The sequence below is a fragment of the Oryctolagus cuniculus genome, chromosome 15, assembly GCF_964237555.1.
Source record: "Oryctolagus cuniculus chromosome 15, mOryCun1.1, whole genome shotgun sequence".
Taxonomy (NCBI): Eukaryota; Metazoa; Chordata; class Mammalia; order Lagomorpha; family Leporidae; genus Oryctolagus; species Oryctolagus cuniculus.
This window is the reverse complement of record NC_091446.1, coordinates 11,395,013-11,415,027: the sequence shown is the minus strand read 5'-3', so window position 1 is coordinate 11,415,027 and position 20,015 is coordinate 11,395,013. Positions and strand designations below refer to the sequence as shown.

Sequence of the window (20,015 nt, the reverse complement as noted above, 5' to 3'; positions counted from 1 at the left end):
GTCCTGTAATTAATTGTAACCAGCTTTTGTTTAAATTGGGGCTCATGGAAACTTCTTCTACTGCTCAGTCTGTTGGCAAGTAGTGGCTTGTAACCAGGCCCTCCTCTTCTTCTTTTTTTTCTTTTATTATGCACATGTGACAAGGGTGCCTTTGGCATGTAAAAGGTTCAAAGCACAGAGCCGCCTCCACACACAGGCAAGGCCTGAGTCCCCTTGGCCGTGCCTGGCCACTGCCGTTGGGTGTTTCCAAGCCTCTTTGTCAGTGTTGACTCTGTGTGTGAACGTGTGCGTCTATGCGTGCACATGATCAGCTTTGTTCTTAATACGTAAATAATCGTGACGTGTGCTGATGCACAGCTGGCTTCTTCCACCTGCCTGACGGGCTCCTTCGTGTCAGCCGTGTGTGTTTGACTTTTTTAACGGTGCAGAGCATCTCATGATGTGGATTCCGCTCATGATTTATTGGACTGTTTCCGACTTTTTTTTTCCCCCTAATGAGATTGTGGCTGTGCCTTGTGGAGCCTGAACTGCCTGGCATTGACTTTGGACTAAATGAATGAGTTGGTAAGCCACAGCCCCGGGCCAGATCCACCTTTGCTTGTGTTTTTATATGGCCCAAGAGCCAAGAATGAGGTTTCATTTTTACATGATGAAAAAAATCAGAAGATAATTAATTCCTTATATATAAAAAATCACACAAAATTAAAAATTCCATGTCCACAGGAAAAGTTCTGTTACAGCACAGCCAGCCACACTTTTGTTGACCTCTTGTCTAGGGCCAGGTTCCCCCTCCGACAGCCGAGTTGGGTAGTGTGACAGGGACCATAAGGCCCACCGAAATACTTACCATCTGGCCTATCACGGAAAACATTTGCTGACCCTTGACGTAGGGCAAATTACGAGCCTCTCCCTGTCTCAACTTTCTTGTCTGTGAAATGGAGATAACACCTGCTTTGTAGGACGGGTTCTGTGACTTCATACTTCCCTCAACTAAAGAACGCACATAGTATATCTACTTGTGGGGATTATTTAGGTTACTTCCTAAATAATAAATATCCTAAGTAGAACATACCAGATGTATCATTTATCAAATGTACAGATTTAGATCACACATAAAGAAAGCGTTTTGAACTTTGTCAGCGCTCAGTAAAGTTGAGCTGTTATTGCGGTGTCATTGTGATCACTGTCCCAACTCTGTGTCCACTGGGAGGGTATCACAGATGCTGGAAGTGGGCCCAGTGGGGGCAGGTGTGTGGGTGCCGGCCCCTGACCGCCTCACAGTCACGCAGTCTCTGCTTTCCCACCTTCTCCACGAGTCTAGTTGAGGGCTCGGGGCTTAGACAACTCCCTGCCATCCATAGAAGTGCAGCGCCCAGCCCTCTGGAGTGGGTCTACTGGGAATCTGTCTGCAATCAGACCACGCTGCAGGCTTGTGGAGCGAGACCCCCTTCTGTGCTACACCGAAGGGCTCAGGGTCTCGGTCGGTCGGCTCAAGATGCAGAAGCCAAATGCAGATGTTGGTTGGAGCCCTGTCGTGGGGGCCTTGCGAAAGCTTCCTGCCCTGCTGTCCCTCCAGGCCCAGGCTGGGGTAAGGAGAGGTCAGACAGGCTTTGCTCCCTACGTGCACATTTCAAAGCCAGCGTCTTCAGCACTGAGTCAGAGCTGCAGGAAAAATTGGAAGTGGCCCTGGGAGGGAGGAGGGAGTGGCTCCGTCACGGCCGGGTTTATCGTCTCATTCCGTGTCGCCTTTGGAACAGCGTCCGCTCTTGTATTCCTCACGTGCCATGTCATAGTCTGCACTGCTCCGCCACGCTGAGAGTGATGCGGTGTCATGGATAAAACTTCTTTGGGTGAAATGTCTATTTTTAGGCGCTCCGCTGCTCTCCCATCAGTGTTGCACATGTGACCCACATGTCCGGAGTCCCCGGAAGTTCCTGGTCTTGTCCGGGGCCGACGTGTCAGGGTCGGAGGAGCACTCGCGTCCTTTCCTCCCCTCCCCTTTTCCCGCTTCGCACGCCGACATCAAGGAAAACAGAAACACTGCTTATCCCCCAAACTGTCTGGACTCAAGACTTGGAATCGTAATCTGCATAGACAGTAGTTCTCTGTGAGGAATGTGAAACATTTAACAGAATTTCCTGAAGGAACAGAGAGCCACGATTCCTTGATTAAAACCACATTAAAACAAAAAGCAGGCAGTCTCCAGGACACCCAGCAAGAGCGTTTCTCATTTAACCAGATTTCAGATCAGCGCAAGTGGGATGTTCATGGCATCACCAGGGCCGCGTGCGGTGCTCACGCTTTTCAAGAACACACTCAGACCTTCCAGAAGGCTCGGCCTCCCTTTCTGCAGCGCCGTTGCCAAGAGTGACTGCGACAGAGGACAAACCAAGCTTCCATCTGACAGGCGGCACATGTTTATCCGGAGCTGTCATTGTCATACTCCCACGGTGTTGTTTTCTTGCTGTCTCACGGAGCAATGATGAAAGGTGTCAGGGGAACAAACATAAAAGAGAGCCTTTCAGAGATACATGCCCAAAGCAGGCCTTGTCAACCATGACACTTAAAAAATTATTTATTATTTTATTTGAGAGGGTGAGAGACAGGAAGAGAGACAAATAGACACACAGAGAGAGCGATCTCCCCTCTGCTGGTTCTCTCCCCAAGTGCTTGCAGCAGCTTGGGCTGGGCTAGGCAGAAGCTGGGAGCCAGGCACTCAGTCCAGGCCTCCCAGATGGATGGCAGGGGCCCAAGTACTCAAGCCATCACCTACTGCTTCCTAGGGTCTGCATGAGCAGGAAGCTGGAGTGAGAGTAGAGTCAGGACCTGAACCTAGGTACTCTGGTGTGGGATGTGGGCTTCCCGAGAGCAATCTGACCTCTAGGCCAAACGTGCCTTCCTGGGAAAGGCTCCTGGCAGCATCCAGTGTCCGGAGTGCAGCCCTTTCCCAGGAAATGGGTGTGCCTTAGTCCTGAGTTGCTGGTGGGGGTGTTTGTGAGGGGCTGGGGTCATTCAATGGCTTTTACCTCCTGTCTATGGGCTCTAAGGGGAGACCTTGACAAATAGCACCCTTCTGCCCCAAACAAACTGAGCAGTGCAGCCATGGGGCAAGGTTTGAACTTGAGCTTCCCCAGATCATCATCAACGTCGTCTTCCTCCCCTGGGGCCAGTAAACCAAATGTCCAGAGGCCAGGAGTTCTCAGGGAAGATGAAGGACACTCGGAATTGAGGGTCGAGGCCAGATAGAACGCCTGGGCCCTGTCCCCGTGCCAGGTAGGGGAGGTCGGCCTGGTTTGCTGGCTCTTGAGGCTCATTGCTGCCCTGATGTGATAACCACTGGTGTAGGGGACACAGCCTCAGCCTCCCAGCCACCCAGTGTGACCCGAGCCCAGGCCTGGCGGACTCCTGACTTTGCGGTGGCCTTCAGTGAAGTCCCACAATTCCGAGGAAAAGCATTAGAATTGGAGTGCCCCCTAACTACCTCAAGTTCAGTGTTGCATCAGAAGAGGAGTCACCTCGGGTCACTGATGCCTCTTCTCCCACCTTGGTGGCTTCAGCAGCCCCCGGACCCTGCCCAGGGCAAGCTTGTTCTCTACCCCCACTTCCTTTATTTTTACACCAGAAGCTGGGACGCCTCCACACAGCTGCTCTGTTTTTCTGCCCAGCAGGCCGAGGCCAAGCCTGCCTGGGCCTGTTCCTGCAGTGCTCACAGGGCACTGCCTAGTCACGGTGGGACCAGCAGCCCACTCCAGCCTGTATGCACCCAGCTCATCTGGAGGTCTTAGCTACCGTAAGAGTGATGTGAGTGGCCAGCTGTCTCCACTGTGGCCCGGACAGCCCCACCCAGCTCTCGGAGGTCTGTGAGCCCCGAGCGTGACCTTTGTTGGGAAGGATGACACAATTCTGGAAAAATGCAGCATCTCCCAGACACAGTTTCTGGAGCTCTGACTGGGGGAGTGTGTGGGTTCTGTTCCCCAGGGTTGTGTGTGCGTGCATGTGCATGTGTGTCCACTTTTTCACGGGCACTCTTGTTTTCAGATACTCTTACGTTCTCAGCGACCCCTGGGAAGAGGATGAAGTCCAGAATGCTGTGACACCTGCTGAAAATGTTAGGCCTTAGTTAGGGGCCAGTGTGCATCCTCTGATTCCTGCCCTTTAAACCAAACCAACCACAGTGGAAGAGGCTGAGCTACCTGCTGGGCTGGCGACACACCTTTAATTTCTTCTTCTTTTTTTTTTTAGATTTATTTATTTACTTATTTGGAAGTCAGAATTAGAGAGAGAGAGAGAGAAGGAGGGAGGGAGTGAGGAAGAGGGGAGGGAGGGAGGGGAGGAGAGAGGGAGAGAGAGCTACCATTTGCTGATTTTACTCCCCAAATGGCCTCAATGGCTGGGGCTGGGCCAGGCCAAAGCCAGGAGCCAGGAGCTTCTTCCAGATCTCCTCTGTGAGTGCAGGGCCCTGAGCACTTGGGCCATCTTCTACTGCTTTCCCAGGCTCATTAGCAGGGAGCTGGATCAGAAGTAGAGCAGCTGGAACTCAAACCAGTGCCCATATGGGATGCTGGAGCTGCAGGCAGCAGCTTACCCCACTGTGCCACAGCACTGACCCCTTAATGCTATGCACCTTTGAAGAATGCTGTCAGAATCATGCAGCACTTGTGTTGAGGAGAACTTTAAAGAGGATTGCAGCCAAGCAACCAATTTTAAAGAAACAAACAGGGTCAGAGAGGACCATGATCCCCTTGAAGTCATGCCGCTGGAACTCAGTTCCTGCCTCTTGATGCCCAGAAGAGGGTTCTGCCTCCTCTGCCTCACTTCACATTTCCGTGTATTGGGATGGTGTTTAGACAGGAAAGAATTTATTTTTTTTGGCATTCTGATTTATTCATTTGTTCATTCAGCAATTCTGAGAGTCACATCCTGTTCCCAGGGCTGGAGATACAGAGTGGTAAGCAGGCAGCCTGTGCTCAGGGAGTTCACAGGGAGAGCAGCTGTTGCAGTGGCAGATGGGTGCTCACCTGGTGGGCTACCTGGAGGCCAGGCCAGGGAGGCAGGAGAAGGAGTTGGTGTGGGAGATGGAGGAGGGCTTCCAGCTTGGGGACCTGGGGCTGGTGCAAGCCAATCGAGTGTGAGTGACTCTGGATCATTCCTCCTCCAGGAGGAGGTGGGCTTCAAAGGTAAAGAGAAATGGAGAACGCAGGGACATCAGGATGTGTGATGTTTGACTTAAAAAAAATGAATAGTAGAGTGGATGGGCAGGTGTGTACGTATGTGCAGGCAAGGCCAGCAGCTGGGAGGAGACTGGGAAGAGGATCGACTAGAAGGCTGGGGGCTGTTCTGGCTCCCCTGGCAGAGGAGAGGGAGCTGCTTGGAGCCAAGAGGACCTAGGAGAGGTTGCGGTACAGGTTTCTGGAATAATAGTGGACCTGGTCAGAGGTGAGCTCTTTTTCTCAGGGACAGAGGGACCCAGGTTCTTTCTGCTCAAGACACAAGGAGCAGGAAGCCTTTGTGGCCAGCAGGACAAGAGCCAGTGGCACCTTGTGAGGGGAGGAGCTTCTGAGTGTCTCTGCACAGGCAGCAGGATCAGTCCCTCACACGGGTGTGGCTGTAAGAGCTCATCCCCACCGTCAAGGTCCGAAACGCTTTCACCACCCCAGAGAGAACCCTCGAGGCGGTCACTCTGCTCTGCCCCACTGCACCTGCTGGTGACTGCCCGTGTCCTGTCTTCATGGAGTGACCTGTTCTGAACATTTCACATAAATGCAGTCATACAAAATGTGGCCTTTTGTGTCTGGTGTCTGTCACTTAGCATGCTGTTTCCACAGTTCATCCACCCAGTGGCAGGTGTCAGCAGTGCCTTCTTCCTGGTGGGCTTTGGTTCAGACCCACATTTGTTTATCCCTTCATCTCTGGGTGCCCTGTTCATTTAAACTCTGGCCACAGCCCCTGACGTCTCCTTGAGGTGTCTAACACCTCCAATAGAAACCTCCTCACACATGGTAGGCTGGCTGTGTCTTACTCATTTGCCTGGTGGCTTTAGGAGCCTCTGCAGTTGTGACTTCAGACGGCAAAGTGCCCACATCCTCTCCCCATGCCCCGCTGTCACAGGTGGGATATCCCGGCCTCAGTACGGGGTGCTGTGCATGGGCGACTGCGACTTAGTGTCTTTCTTTAGAGCCACGCTCCAGCCGTGGCTGAGGAGCTGGCCCCAGCTCATCCAGGAGCATGCTGTGGAACCTTGCTTAGAGTACGGCCTTCATTGTCTTCCATTTCCTCCCATTTTTTCAATTAAGATGTAAGCTGTATACAGTAACAGCTTCCTTCCTTCCTTCCTTCCTTCCTTCCTTCCTTCCTTCCTTCCTTCCTTCCTTCTTCCTTCTTCCTTCTTCCTTCTTCCTTCTTCCTTCTTCCTTCCCGCCCTCTTTTGAAATTTATTTATTTGAAAGGCAGAGTTACACAGAGAAGAGATCTTCCATCCCCTTGTTCACTCCCCAAATGTCTGCAATAGTCAGGGCTGGGCCAGGCTGAAGCCAGGAGCCTGGAACTCCATCCGGATCTCCCATGTGGACGGCAGGGGCCCAAGGACTTGAGCCATTTTCTGCTGCCTTCCTAGGCACATTATCAGGGAGCTGCATCAGAAGTGGAGCAGTGGGGACTTGAACCAGCACTCTTATGGGATGCTGGCATCATAGGTGGCAGCTTAATCCACTGTGCCACATGCTGGCCCCAACATTTACCTTCCTAACGTGCACAGTTGTGAGTATTTTAACAAACATGCACTCTTGTCCTTAACACCATTAAGAGCGCTTTCACCGCCCTGGAGCCCCCAGTCTTGGGCACCCACTGATCTGTTTCCCATCTCTGTGTTTGTCTTGACAAGAATGTTGCACAAATGGAATCCGACAGAATGTGGCCTTTCGAGTGTTTCACTTAGCGTGAGGCATTTGAGATTTGTTCATGTCTCTCTGTATCAGTTCCTTTGGATTTCTGAGTAGGAGCCCATGCTTTGTTTATCTGTTCCCCCGTTGAAAGACATTTGGGTGGCTTCCAGTTCTGGGTGATTATGAATAAAGCCACTATAAACACTCACGCACAGCTTTTTGTGTGAACATACGTTTTCATTTCGCTTGGGTAAATAACTAGCAGTGGGATTGCTGGGTCATATGGTAGGTGTATGTTTAACTTTACCAGAAACTTCCAAGCTGTTTTCCAAAGCGCTTTCTCATTTTGCATTCCCACCGGTGATGTGTGAGCATTTGTTTCTTTCTTTACATCCCCATCTCTCAAACCGATCAGAGCCAAGGTGCCTGGCTCTTTAGTTGCAAGGAACAAAGCCTCACGCAGCCTACTTCTCCTGTTCTGGTTTGCGTTCCCTGGAAGTGGACTCTGAGGCAGTGATTTGAGTGTAAATAGCCTTTGTGGGTCCCTGGAAACATCAAGAGGGGAGTGGAGAAGCGAGAGGAAAAGGAAGCGTGTTAGCAAAGGGTGTGTGGTCAGTGAGGTACCCTCTGGGCAGTGGTCCTCCGTCCCATTGAGGGCTAAGTGCAACACTCACCCTGGGTCCTCCTGCACCTGTGGGGCTGGGGACGGGGGTGTCCAAACCCCATCTCCCACTCGTCCTTAAGGGAGGGCTGCTGCCAGCTCTCAGTCTTTCCTTGCGCTGCCAGCCTGCTCCGTTGCAGGGAGAGCTGGCGCTGGCAGCCAGAGTCACAGGAGGGTGTTTGGAAGCTGGCCAAGGTGAGGCAGAACTAGGCGGTTACTTCCTGCTGAGCCCCTGCACCTTCTTTCGGCGTGGCGGTTTCCTTCCCTGTCCCACCGTTCCTGCTGACTGCCTGTCTCTTCTTGTGTTCCCTCTGCCAGCTGACTGCCTGTCGGCTTCAGACTCCCCCAAAAGAGTTGCACTTGGTGGGTGAGGTAGACACAGATTTTCTGCTGGATGGGGTCTTCAACTTGGGTCATCGTCCAGATACCCCAGCCTTCCGTCAACTGCCCTTCTGTGGCCTGCCCTAGGCCAGTCAGCCATGGCTACAGAGTGGGTCAGAGAGTGGAGAGCAATGCTAGAACCTTCTGTGAGGATGGCCTGTTCTGTATCTGTCATGTCCGTGATGGCAGTCATGTGAGGCTGTGCTTGAAGGGTGGCTGGTGCTACCAAGGAATGGAATTTGAAATTGTTTTTTAATTCATGATTTAAGAGAGACACAGAGAAATCTGCTATCCTCTGGTTCATTCCTCTAAAGGCCCACAGTGCCCTGGGCTAGGCCAGGCCGATGCTGGTAGCCTGGGTCTCCCACTCGGTGACAGGAAGCCAATCATAAGCCATCACCACTGCCTCCCAGGGTCTGCATTAGCAGGAAGCTGGGACTGGGAGTCAGAGCTGGGACTCCAACCCAGGTACTCCAACTTGGACACAGGGTCTCATCTGTTGTGCCGACACCTGCCCCTGAGTCTTCAATGCAGTTCAGTGTTTTTAAAGATTTTTATTTATTTATTTGAAAGGCAGACTTGCAGAGAGGCAGAGGCGGAGAATGAGAGAGATCCTCCATCTACTGGTTCACTCCCCAAATGGCTGCAATGGCCACAGCTGATCTGATCTGAAGCCAGGAGCCAGGAGCTTCCTCCAGGTCTCCCACGCAGGTGCAGGGGCCCAAGGATCTGGGCCATCCTCCACTGCTTTCCCAGGCCATAGCAGAGAGCTGGATGGGAAGTGGAGCAGCCGGGACTCAAACCGGCGCCCATACGGGATGCTGGCACTGCAGATGGAGGCTGTCTCTACTATGTCACAGTGCTAGCCCCTGCAGTTCAGTTTTAATGAATGAAAGTCTAAATGCGTGTAGCTACACATGGTTAGTGGCCACTGCAGTATTCAGCAGAGTTCTGAACACAGGCTCAGGAGGGATTTCAGCCTCTTCTATCCAGTGTACAGTGTTATGCTAACATTGTGATGTAACTTTCTCTTGAGATAATTTTTAAAAAGCCAATGAACACTTGGATTTTTAAACTTTTTTACTATCTATTTTAAAAATTGGATCTTAGGCTGTGAAGTTAAAATTGATCCAGTGAGATGATGCCACGATACTTTTTATCAAGTTCCTTTGACACATTTACATTTCCATTCTCAGAACTCACTTTTGTTCTGTCCTGTGTACCATACTTTGTGTTGTCAAACGGAGGAGTGCGAGTTGCTGATTTTTCCCACCATGCACGCAGACACTTGGCAGCCGGTCGGGCCCGCCAGGAAGTATGGCTGAGGTCGTGTCTTGGAATTTAGAAGCACAGTGGTGTCCCTGTGTGAGATCCTGAAGTCAGATCCAAATTAGGTTCTGTGCAGCCTGAAGATGACATATGAATGTCTTAAAAAAAAAAAAAAATGCGAGTTAGCCTTGGCTTTAGGAAACAACCAAGACTGGAGTGATTAAACTGACACTGAGGGTCGATGTGATGGGCTGGGGCCTTGAGGAGCAGTGGACGGGGAGCCGAGGAGCCGGGGTTTTCTGCTCTAGAGCTGTGGACGTGCTTGCTTTGTGATCTTTAGCAAGTAGCCGCACTTCTCTGAGCGCAGCTGTCTTCCTCTGTGGGTGTGCAGCTTTGCTTGGATCTACATTTAACAAATGTTCCACGGAACACTGGTGCAGGAGGTGGTCAAAGGGTTCTGTGGTCAAATGTGCTGGGGAATATTTCTGCCTGTATCTCCTTGGATAATCATCAGATACATTCTGGTATCAAAGGCTCTGATAAGTCTTGCAGAGGAATTTTTAAAATGTCTATTTTGCAGCATTAATCAGGTTTCCCCAAGTTCTTTGAGCACTGAATCCCAATCCCACTTTTTTTTTTTCCTTTGCAGAAATCTCTTGGCACTGCTGGAATAGTTTGGGAAACGGGGATCAGTGATGTTCACCTTTTTTACCTTATAAGTCTGAGTATCCTTGGCCAGGGAGGAAGCTAGCTCCCTTTCCAGCTGTGCTCTCTCTTGTTTTCCCTCTCTTCTCCCACCGCAGCACCAAGGCCCAGCAGGTTACCCAGGGTTTGCTTCCTTTTCCATAGCACACGTCCTGAGAGAAGGAACGCCCCCAGGCGGGAGCCTCACTGGGGAGGCTCGCGTGTGTCCCCCAGAATGAGTGGCTCACAGCGTGCTCCCCTCTGGTGTCTGCAACTTGCCTCATTTTCCTTTTTCAGCCCTGGTTCTGCTGAGTTTCAGCCAGACGGCTGTGATTAGGCCTATCTCTTTCTATTACAAGTCGCAGAAGTGCAACTCCAAGTAGCTTCAGCAAAACTAACACCTCCCAGGAACTGGTGGGCCCACAGGTCTGGGAGGTTCAGTCCGGGTGGGGCTCGTGTGCTTTGCCTGAAGTTGTCCCTCTTTGAGTCTTGCCTCCCTCTTCCCACAGCTCTGGTGCTGCTTATCTCGGAGTGGTGGCTGCCACTGCTCACTGTTCCCCACCACAGGAAAGATGGTCACCTGCTGTGTGCTTGAGGTTGCCCGTCCCTAAAAGGAAGACCTCTCCCTGACCAGCTCCGCCTTGCTGGGGTTTTGTGGGCTGTGGACAGGGGTGGGCATTCTCAGTTTGTCCGGCCTGAGTCCTAGGTGGGGGCAGGGTGCTGGTTGGCATCCAGCACAGCAAGTGGGGGCAGGGCAGTCCTTAGTGGAGATGGCAGCCCTGGGTGGGGTAAAACGACAGGCCCCTGCCACGGGGGCCTCTCCTTTTCCCTCTTGGCCAGGGCTCCCTTGAGTAGCCCGGGTGCAATGTGTCTGCCGTTGTCTGTGAAAGAATAATTCGTTCAGGGTAGTCGGGTCCAGAAGGCACAGGCCTGTCCCCGGGAGCTCAGGGTCCGGTGGGGAAGGCCAGCTCAGAGATGCCCTCCATCCTCACGTGCCTCCCCCCTGCCTGGTCGAGGAGACTCCTGGAAGCCTCCTCAGAGACAGCAGCTGGGGACCACGCCCGGGTTTCTGGGCTCAGTGTGTTCCCTTGCAGCCCACCGTCTTCGGGGCCCAGCTCATGTGCCACCTCCTGTGCTCTCTGCTTTCTGTTCCTTCGTTTCCTCCCTCTTGTTGCTCTTCTGGGAGCCAGGTGCTGCCAGCCTTGTAGGTGAGGAGACCCTGGCTCACTGTAACAAGAGCTTTGCCGTCTCCCAGCAAGTGAGTGGCGGTGCCAGGACTTGGGCCTGGAGTTGGAGTTGGGGCCCAATGCTTGCCGCCCCTCCCCCATTGCAGTCAGAGGGTAAAGCCTGAGTCTCCAGTGGGAGCTGGGACCTCTGAGTGTAGGTAGGCTGAGATGAGGGCATGCCGGTGAGGACCTAGGATGAGATAAATCCGTATCCTGATAGAAGAGGAAGGGAGACCAGGGCTTTCTCTCCACCACGTGGGGACACAGCAAGGCTGGACGCCAGCCCTCACTGCGGAACTGCATTGGCCTGCACCTTCGTCTTGGACTGCCCCTTCCAGAGCTGTGGGCAACAGATCCCTGTCTCAGCAGGCTGTCTCAGTGGCCCTGGCCACAGTGCTCGGTTAGGGCAGCCCAAGCTGACCAGTGCATTTGGTGTTCTCAGCCCACAGAGTACCTGGTTTTGCTGTGCTGGAAGCGGGGGCCCCTCCTCTGGAAGGCATGGATGTTTCCAGACATTCTGGGTGCCCCAGGAAGACACTGGGCCCTGCAGGACCGGGGCTAGAACCACTGGCCATGTGAACTCCCAGCTGCGTTCAGCATGAGGGTGCCCAGGGCAGGCGGCTTTGATTCTGTCTCTAGTCCCTACCAACCGTGGGGTTCTCAGAGGTCATCTCCCGCTGAGCCCAGGACCACCTGGAGGCTGAGGCATCCTGGCTTCTCCCAGGAGGATGGCCCGAGGTGGGCGATTGTGCCCATCGGTGCATGGAAGTTTGCCTTGCAAGGCACGGGCCTGAGAATCTGGTTTCTTAACTTACTTTTTTTTTTTTTTTTTTTTTTGTCATAAAGAATCTTTATTACTTTCTTAACAGCCTCTCATGCTTTCTTGCCAGATGCCTTTGGTGCAGGTGCCTTCTGGGCTGGAGGCTTCTGGCCCTTCTGAGCTTTAGGAGGCTGTGCTGCCTTCTGGCCCACGGCTTTCTGGGCCAGAGCCTTCTGGGCTGCAGCCTTCCTGCCCGCAGTGGTCGCCTTCTTCGCTGGAACCTTGGCGGCAGCGGCGGCAGCAGCGGCAGCTACAGCACCCTTAGCAACAGGTGCTTTTTTGGGGGAAGCTTTCAGCAGAGCTGCCTCTGAAGCTCCCTGACTTCATTCTTGATTATTCTGTTGCTCATTTTCTTTGTTTTCATGACTTTCTAATGGTCAAAATCTGTCATCTTAGCTTTCCTTTCTCTGGCTTCAATTTTCTTGGCCCATCTTGTGGCTGCCCATTTTGTATTGATGTCTGCCTTCTCCCAGGCTTTTCGGACATATTCTGGCGGGCACTGTGCGGAAACTTGAGAATGAAGTCAGTCAGCTGCGTGCACTTGAAAGGCATGGCCTGTCTCCTCACCCGGGTGCAGGGTCCATCAACCAAAGCCCTGGTCAGTGACATCCACGATCGTGACCAGCTTCCCGGCATGAGGCCCAAAGGAGATATAGGCCACTCGGCCAGCCTCCACGAAGTGCCTGAACACCATGTCGGCGGCGTTCAGCGAGAAACGTCTTAACCTACTTTTAGAAACAATGCTGATTGTTTTCTCTAAGGAGAGCCCTTCCCAAACGCTCAGCCACCCTCCAGTGAGCTTTTCCTTCCCTTTCATAACTTGGATGTTTTTAAGGGTGAGGAAGTTGAGTAGTAAGGCCAGAGGGTCAGCACATGGCTAATCCTGCAGCCAGGGTAGGAGGCGGAGAAGGTGGGTCCTTTGTGGACATGGAGACATCTTCCTGACGACTTCTTTTTATTTATCTTTTTTGACAGGCAGAGTTAGACAGTGAGAGAGAGAGAGAGAGAGAGAGAGAGAGAAAGGTCTTCCTTCCGTTGGTTCACCCCCACAAATGGCCACCACTGCTGGCGTGCTGTGCTGATCCGAAGCCAGGAGCCAGGTGCTTCCTCCTGGTCTCCCATGCGGGTGGAGGGCCCAAGCACTTGGGCCATCCTCCACTGCCTTCCCGGGCTATAGCAGAGAGCTGGACTGGAAGAGGAGCAACTGGGACAGGATCCAGCGCCCCAACCGGGACTAGAACCCGGGGTACTGGCGCCGCAGGCGGAGGATTAGCCTAGTGAGCCGTGGCACCGGCCATGACTTCTTCTTTTTAAAGATTTATTTATTTATTTGTAAGGCAGAGTTAGAGAGAGGGAGGGCGACACAGAGATCTTCCATCTACTGGTTTACTCCCTAAATGGCTGCAACAGTCAGGGCTGGGCCAGGCTGAAGCCAGGAGCCAAGAACACTATCTTTGTCTCCCACCTGGGTGGCAGGGGCCCAAATATTCAGGCCATCTTCAGCTGCTTTCTCAGACGCATTAGCAGGGAGCTATAGAGGAAGTAGGGCAGCTGGGACTTGAATTGGTGCTCATATGAGATACCAGCATAGCAGGCAACAGCTCAACCCTCTGCACCACACACCGCCAAACCTCCCCCTCCTGCCCTGTCCCGACTTCTTCCTGCCTGGCTGTTGGGGAACCACAGGGCTTTTGTGCCCATTTCTCATCAGGTGTCGACTTGGCCAGTTATAGGGCCTGGGGGAGATGTGGGGAAGAGGGGTTTGATTATCTGGGACTGGTGTAGATGGCTGTTCCTCCGATTTCCCAGTCTGGGGGTGGGGTGAAAATTGGCAGGAAGCTGGGCATGGGATTGTGGGCTCCTGATGGGGGCTGCGCAGAGGACGCCCACGCTGGGGCCCTGACTGAGGGACTGTGGAGTAGGGCAAATGGACAGGCCAAAGATGAGCTGGGCTGGGCCAGGCCTGGGTTCCACAGCAGATGGGTCAGGCTGCTGCTCTCCCCAGGGCCCAAGAAACCTGCAGGAAGAGGAGTTGGAGTAGACAGCCCCAGGAATTGCTCAAGGCTGGGTTTTCATCAGGGGCTTCGCCTGGCTCAGCCACACAAACGCGACACGGGACAGCGAGGCTGCTGCAGCACTAACCCTCGGCCCAGCTGGGTCCAGGAAGCGGGGCCCTGTGAGCCTGAATTTCTGCAGGACGAGGAAGAGGAGGGCAGAGTACCCACACGAACTCTGAGCCCCAACCAGGGCCCCGTGGGCTTTGGGGACCCACAGGGTGCGCTACTTAGGTGGCAAAGGTCAGGGTAGAGACCGCTGGCTCCGACTCCCCGTGCTGGGCACCCGCCTCGCCCCTCACCCACGCCCTGCGTGTGCTCGCAGATGGGCCGATTCCCTGTATTTGTTGTTTCTCTCACCTGCTTTGGAAGCGGCAGATGGGAAAACTGCTGCACAAAGTCAACTCTGAAACGGGCTGCGTGTTCCATACCCACCGTCCGGTTACTTAGAACAAAGCTGCCACGGTGCTGTTCTGGCCTCTGGGTGCAGTGCTTCTCTAGGGGGAGCCCGGCTTCACTTCCTCCAGCTTGGGGCTGCCCCACGTGCTGGTTTCAGTGGACGTTGGGATGTCCACACCGTGAGTGCAGGTTCCCCTTTGGCTTCTCGTGGCACACACGTGGGTGTGATTTAGTGGCTGGGAGGCCGGGCCGCCAGGGCTGGGTCCTGACTCTTCCAGGGCTCAGTTGGGACCTCAGGCAACTTACCGAATTTCCCTGAGCCTCTGTTTTCCTCTGTGACACGGAGGTCGCAGCCGTGTTGTAGGTCTGTGACACACGGTAAACGTGTGCCTTGGTGGAAGCAGTGGCGTGGTGCCAGGTCGTCTTCCATCATCACCATTGTCATGCTAGGACTCAGGAGAGATGTCCCCAGGCCTTGAGCCGAAGGGGCATCCACATCCTCTGCAAAGGCCTGGGCCCCAGCAGCCTCCACTCTGGAATGACTTGGGAGTGAGTAACAAAGGGGGCGCCCTCCAGGGGACCACGTGTGCCTCCTCCTTGGGGTGGAACTGGGGCCTTGTTACTCACTGCAGACCCTTCCGGGCAGCGTTCTGTTTGTTCTCTGTGCTTTCTAAACAAAGAGGGACTTTCCTGGGAAGTCTGACGACCCCAGTTCTCCTGTGTCTCCCTGCTTGTGGGAGCACTGGCCTCACCTCTGACAACTGGGGGCGGGGGGACTGGCTGGGAACAATGGACAATAGCCATGGCCTGCTTCCTGCGGGAAGGAGGGAGGGAAGACTGGGTGCAGGTGGGTGATGGAGCCCCCTCCCCACAGATGGGATTTCCTGAGAGCACTCATGGCCTCGTAACTGGTGCCCGGGGGCAGCTGGCACCTGTGTGTTCAGCCCTGGTACAGGAGCTGCCGGGGGCTTGTGTTATGTGGGGTCCTGTGGGCAGGCTCTGCTCCCAGAGCTTTGCACACTTGAACCCTGTAGAGGTGGTCGGGACTGACAAGAGTGTCCGGACTTGTAATCCGAGTCTCTTCCTGAGAACCACCTTGAAGAGGTTTGCCAGCCCCGGGCAGGGGCATCTGGAGGGAAGGCGTCCTCCTGGCTATGCCCCTGCCCGCTGTGCCAGCCCCTCTCTGTGTCTGCGCTGCCACTGCGCTCCCTTGGATGCTCTGACTGTGCCTGCCCCGTGCTGCCCCCTTTGCCTGCAGCCCTTTCGCCCCTCTGCCCTGCCCTCCATCCAGTTCATTCCTCATCAACCTGCAGGGTTTGGTACAGCCCTTCCCTCCTCAGGGGGCCTCCGTCTGCCCCTCTCACCTGGCCTCATTCTTCTTCTTCTTCTTTTTTTTAAAGATTTATTTTATTTATTTGAAAGACTTACAGAGAGAGGTGGAGACAGAGGGATCTTCCACCCGCTGGTTCACTCCCCAGATGGCCACAACGGCTGGAGCTGCGCCGATCCGAAGCCAGGAGCCAGGAGCTTCTTCCAGGTCTCACACGCAGGTGCAGGGCCCAAGCACTTGGGCCATCTTGTACTGCTATCCCAGGCCATAGCAGAGAGCTGGATTGGAGGAGGAGCAACCGGGACTAGAACTGATGCCCATATAGGATGCTGGCGCTTCAGGCCAGGGCTTTAACCCACTGCACCATGGCGCTGGCCCCCAAGCCCCATTATTCTTCACCACTGAACCTATTCAGTTCCTTCTTTGCCAGTGTTTGCTGAAATCTGTGCCTGGGCCTTGCTGGTATGCTGTCCAGCTCCCTGACTGCACCGGTGCCAGCCCTGGGCCACACTGCCCATGGCCTGTTTGATGGAAGGGGCTCTCGCATGCTGCGTGAATGCTGGAGTTGGTTGGGGAGGGGAGGCTGTAGCAGAGTCTCAGCTGCTTCTCTGAAGAAGTGTGAAGTGGAGAGGTAAGTGTGGCTTTTGTAGGCAAAACAATAGGCTGTTTCCTTCCAGCAGCTCTGACTGCTGGGTGCTTGGCACACCAGTTCAAAGAACAAAAACCTCTGCATTCTTAAGAAAGCTCTGGAAATTTCATTTGTGTTGGAGTGAATGGACAAGCCAGGCCTCTGGCGGAGCATAAATGTGGAATTTGAACTCCGCCACCTCAGAGAGCAAGGCCCAAGCGATAGGATGAAAGGTGTTCAACTGCCAGGAGCGTTGTTAATAGTCCTAATCTTATCTTGGTTAATAATAAGAGGGCCCGCCTTGCGCAGCTGACCCGCACCTTGCTAAGCTCCCGTACTGCAGCGCTGGTGTCCACGGAAGTCCTGCCTTCGTCACACACGTTCAGCGGTGCCCTTTGGGGCCCTGGACCCTCGCAGGCACTGGTGTGGCCTCGAGCGCTGGCGCTCCAAGGCTGCGTCTGCCCGGAGTTCTGTCCCGGCCTTTCCCCTTCTATTGTTTGTCTCCCAGCCACAGGCCGCAACCATGTGTTTCCTACAGATTTTGTTTGCTCCCTTGACTTCTTTGTTTGGCTCTAGTAAACAGACATTTAGCGTATACAGATCTGCACGCTGGACAAAGAAATCTGCAGCCCTGGACAGGGCGACTGCACTGAGTCACCAGCTCCTTGAACCTGAAGACCTTGGCCGTCCAGAGCTCGTAAATGACTCATACCATCAGTGCCGGGTGGGGTGTGCGGGCGTCCATGGCCGGCCACGGCCACGAACGGGGAGGTTGGGCCTGACCAGCTCAAAAAAACAGATGTTTGAGTGCAGGTTAGCAACCAGGCTCAGTGTGTGGACTCTGGACTGGCTCCTGGAGTGTATTCCGAGTGCCAGCATTTGTGTTTGCAACGTGACTTGGAGTGTTTCCTTATTTGGGAAAACTCTGCCTACCTCATAGGGTTTTATAAACATAATGGAGTTAATATTTGGTAATCAGGGGCCAGCACTGTGCCGTAGCTGGCATCCCATATGGGGGCCGGTTGGAGTCCCAGCTGCTCCACTTCCCATCTAGCTCCCTGCTGATGTACCTGGGAAAGCAGCTGAAGATGGCTGAAGTACTTGGGCCCCTGCACCCATGTGGGAGACCTGGAAGAAGCTCCTGGCTCCTATCTTTGGATCAGCCCACTTCCAGCTTTTGTGGCCATTTGGGGAATGAACCAGCGGATGGAAGATCTCTCTCTCTGCCTCTGCATGGGAATCTCTCTCTCTCTCTCTCACTCTGCCTTTCAAATAAATAAATCTCAATAAAAAATTTTGGTAATCAACGACTTTATGACATGTGCACTAGGCCCTGTTTTGTGTCTTTTCACAGTCTCAAGTTGCATGTCCTTGACCTGGAAGTAAAGTCTGGGTGCCCATCCCTGTGGGCCGGCACAGTCCTCCAAATGTGGCAGACATTCCCTGTTCGTCATACGTGGTTCTGAACATGCTAAACTTCTACATTGGCTGGGACCCATGCTGGCCAAATGCACACGTGCTGAATGGGACAGACCTGGGTTTGCACCCTGCCTCCTCCTCTCGCCGGGGTAGCCTTGGATGTGCTTCTCAGCTTCTCAGAGCACTTCTCGTGTGTGAGAGCCAGTGCACACAGAGTGCTGTGAGTGTGAACTGTGCCGATGTGTGTTTGCAGTGTGCTTAGGTGGGGCCTGCATGGGGCCAGCACACAGGGGTTTTGTCCTGATGAGTGAGCTGAGCCTGAGATACCTCAGGATCTGTAGTGGGGCCAGATCAGGTGACTGCGTACTTTAATGTCCCAACAGCCTCAGATCATCAGGCCTGGCTGTGTCCTTTGTGCCCCAACTTGAGAGACCTGGAGTAACAAGGTGGCCTGGCCATTCCAGAGGGGCCTATGCTGGCTGGAGAGAGGGATTCCTGGCAGGAGAGGATGCCGGGCAGAAGCTGGGTAGTGCCTTGGCTGGGATACGGTAGCCATTGTCTGATGGCCTGGGAAGTCCTTCTCAATACTTCTAGGATTCCTGTCTAGAACCTAGAATATGGGGCTGGTAGCAGGTGTGGTGTAGCAGGTAAAGCTGCCACCTGTAGAGCCAGCTTCCCATATGGGTGCTGGTTTGAGTCCTGGCTGCTCCATTTCTGATCCAGCTCTCTGCTATGGCCTAGGAAAGCAGTAGAAGATGGCCCAGGTCCTTGGGTCCCTGCACCATTACAGGAGACCTGGAAGAAACTCCTGGCTCCTGGCTTCGGGTCAGTGCAGCTCCAGCTGTTGTGGCCATTTGGTGAGTGAACCAGCGGATGGAAGACCTCTTCCCCGCCCCCCACCTCAGTCTCTCTCTCTCTCTTTCTCTCTCTCTGCCTCTGCCTCTCTGTAACTCTGCCTTTCAAACAAATGAATAAATATTTAAATAAACAAATAAATAGAACCTAGAATAATTCTCCCTGTCCATGCCATGTACATAGCCTATGCCTCAGAATATGGATGAAACTAGCCCCTCCCCCTTTTTTCTATTTTATTTATTTGAAAGGCAGAGTTACAGAGAGGCAGAGGCAGAGAGAGAGGTCTTCCATCCTCTGGCTTACTCCCCGATGGCTGGAGCTGAGCTGACCTGAAGCCAGGAGCCAGTAGTTTCTTCTGGGTCTCCCATGCAGGTGCAGAGGCCAAGGACTTGGGCCATCTTCTGCTGCTTTCCCAGGCCATAGCACCATAGCAGTGAGCTGGATGGGAAGTGAAGCAGCCAGGACTTGAACTGGTGCCCATATGGGATGCTGGCATTATAGGCCAGCACTTTAACCTGCTGTACCATAATGTCAGCCCCTTCCCTCTCCTCCTCTTTTTTTTTTTTTTTTTTTTTTTTTTTAAGATTTATTTATTTGGAAGAGTACAGAGAGAGAGGAGAAAGAGAAAGAAAGAGAGGATGGAAGCCAGTCCGAAGTCAAGAGCTAATAACTTCATCTGGGTCTCCTATGTTAGTGTAGGGTCCCAAGCACTTGGACCATCTTCCACTGCTTTCCAAGCAGGGAGCTGGATCAGAAGTGGAGCAGCCAGGACTCGAACCAGTGCTCATATGGGATGCTGGTGCTGCAGGCAGCTGTTTAATCTGCTGTGCCACAGCACTGACCTCTGCTTTGGCCTTCTGAGGTCTTGGGGTGAGAGGAGATACCCTGGAGTCATAATCAAACAGAATATGGGTTTCTAAGAGGGGCTCTTGGCAGCTGAGCTCTAAGTGCAAAGCAGTTGACTTTGAGATGTGTCCTGTGCTGGGAGCGTCAGGGGCCATGGGCGACACTGGTGGCACAGAGAGGGCTTGGATGTGAAGCTGCCTGCCTTGGTACAGGAGGGTGCAAAGATCAGGGATGGTGACCTTGAGAGCAGGCAGACTATACAGGACCTTTTGAGAAAGGATTTTAAATAAATTCATCCATGATCCATCCACGGTGGTATGGGTGTTTGGGGCAGTGTGCCAGCCTCTAGTGCTCCAGCACCCCCTGCAAGGTGCTGAGGCACTGGCAGCCCCAGATCACGGCACTACTGTGCATGTTCCAGACTGGGCAGGCACCTGTCGAGTGACACTCCAGCTTCTGGTTTCCCCACCCCCTTGGCTGAGGGGCTCTGGGGTCCTTTATGAGAACATCAGCACCCAAGTGTTTCAATCTTGACCCCAGCTCCTTCTGGGTGAACTTGGGG

The 20,015-nt window shown here is 53.6% G+C and overlaps 1 protein-coding gene and 1 pseudogene across 1 annotated transcript in view; one reads left to right on the top strand and one right to left on the bottom strand.

Annotated features, from left to right (window-relative positions):
• The window catches only part of GRK5 (G protein-coupled receptor kinase 5), a 208,261-nt gene that overhangs the window by 33,836 nt on the left and 154,410 nt on the right, over positions 1-20,015 (top strand). The window lies entirely within an intron of this gene.
• LOC100357514 (large ribosomal subunit protein eL14-like) lies at positions 11,934-12,616 on the bottom strand (annotated as a pseudogene).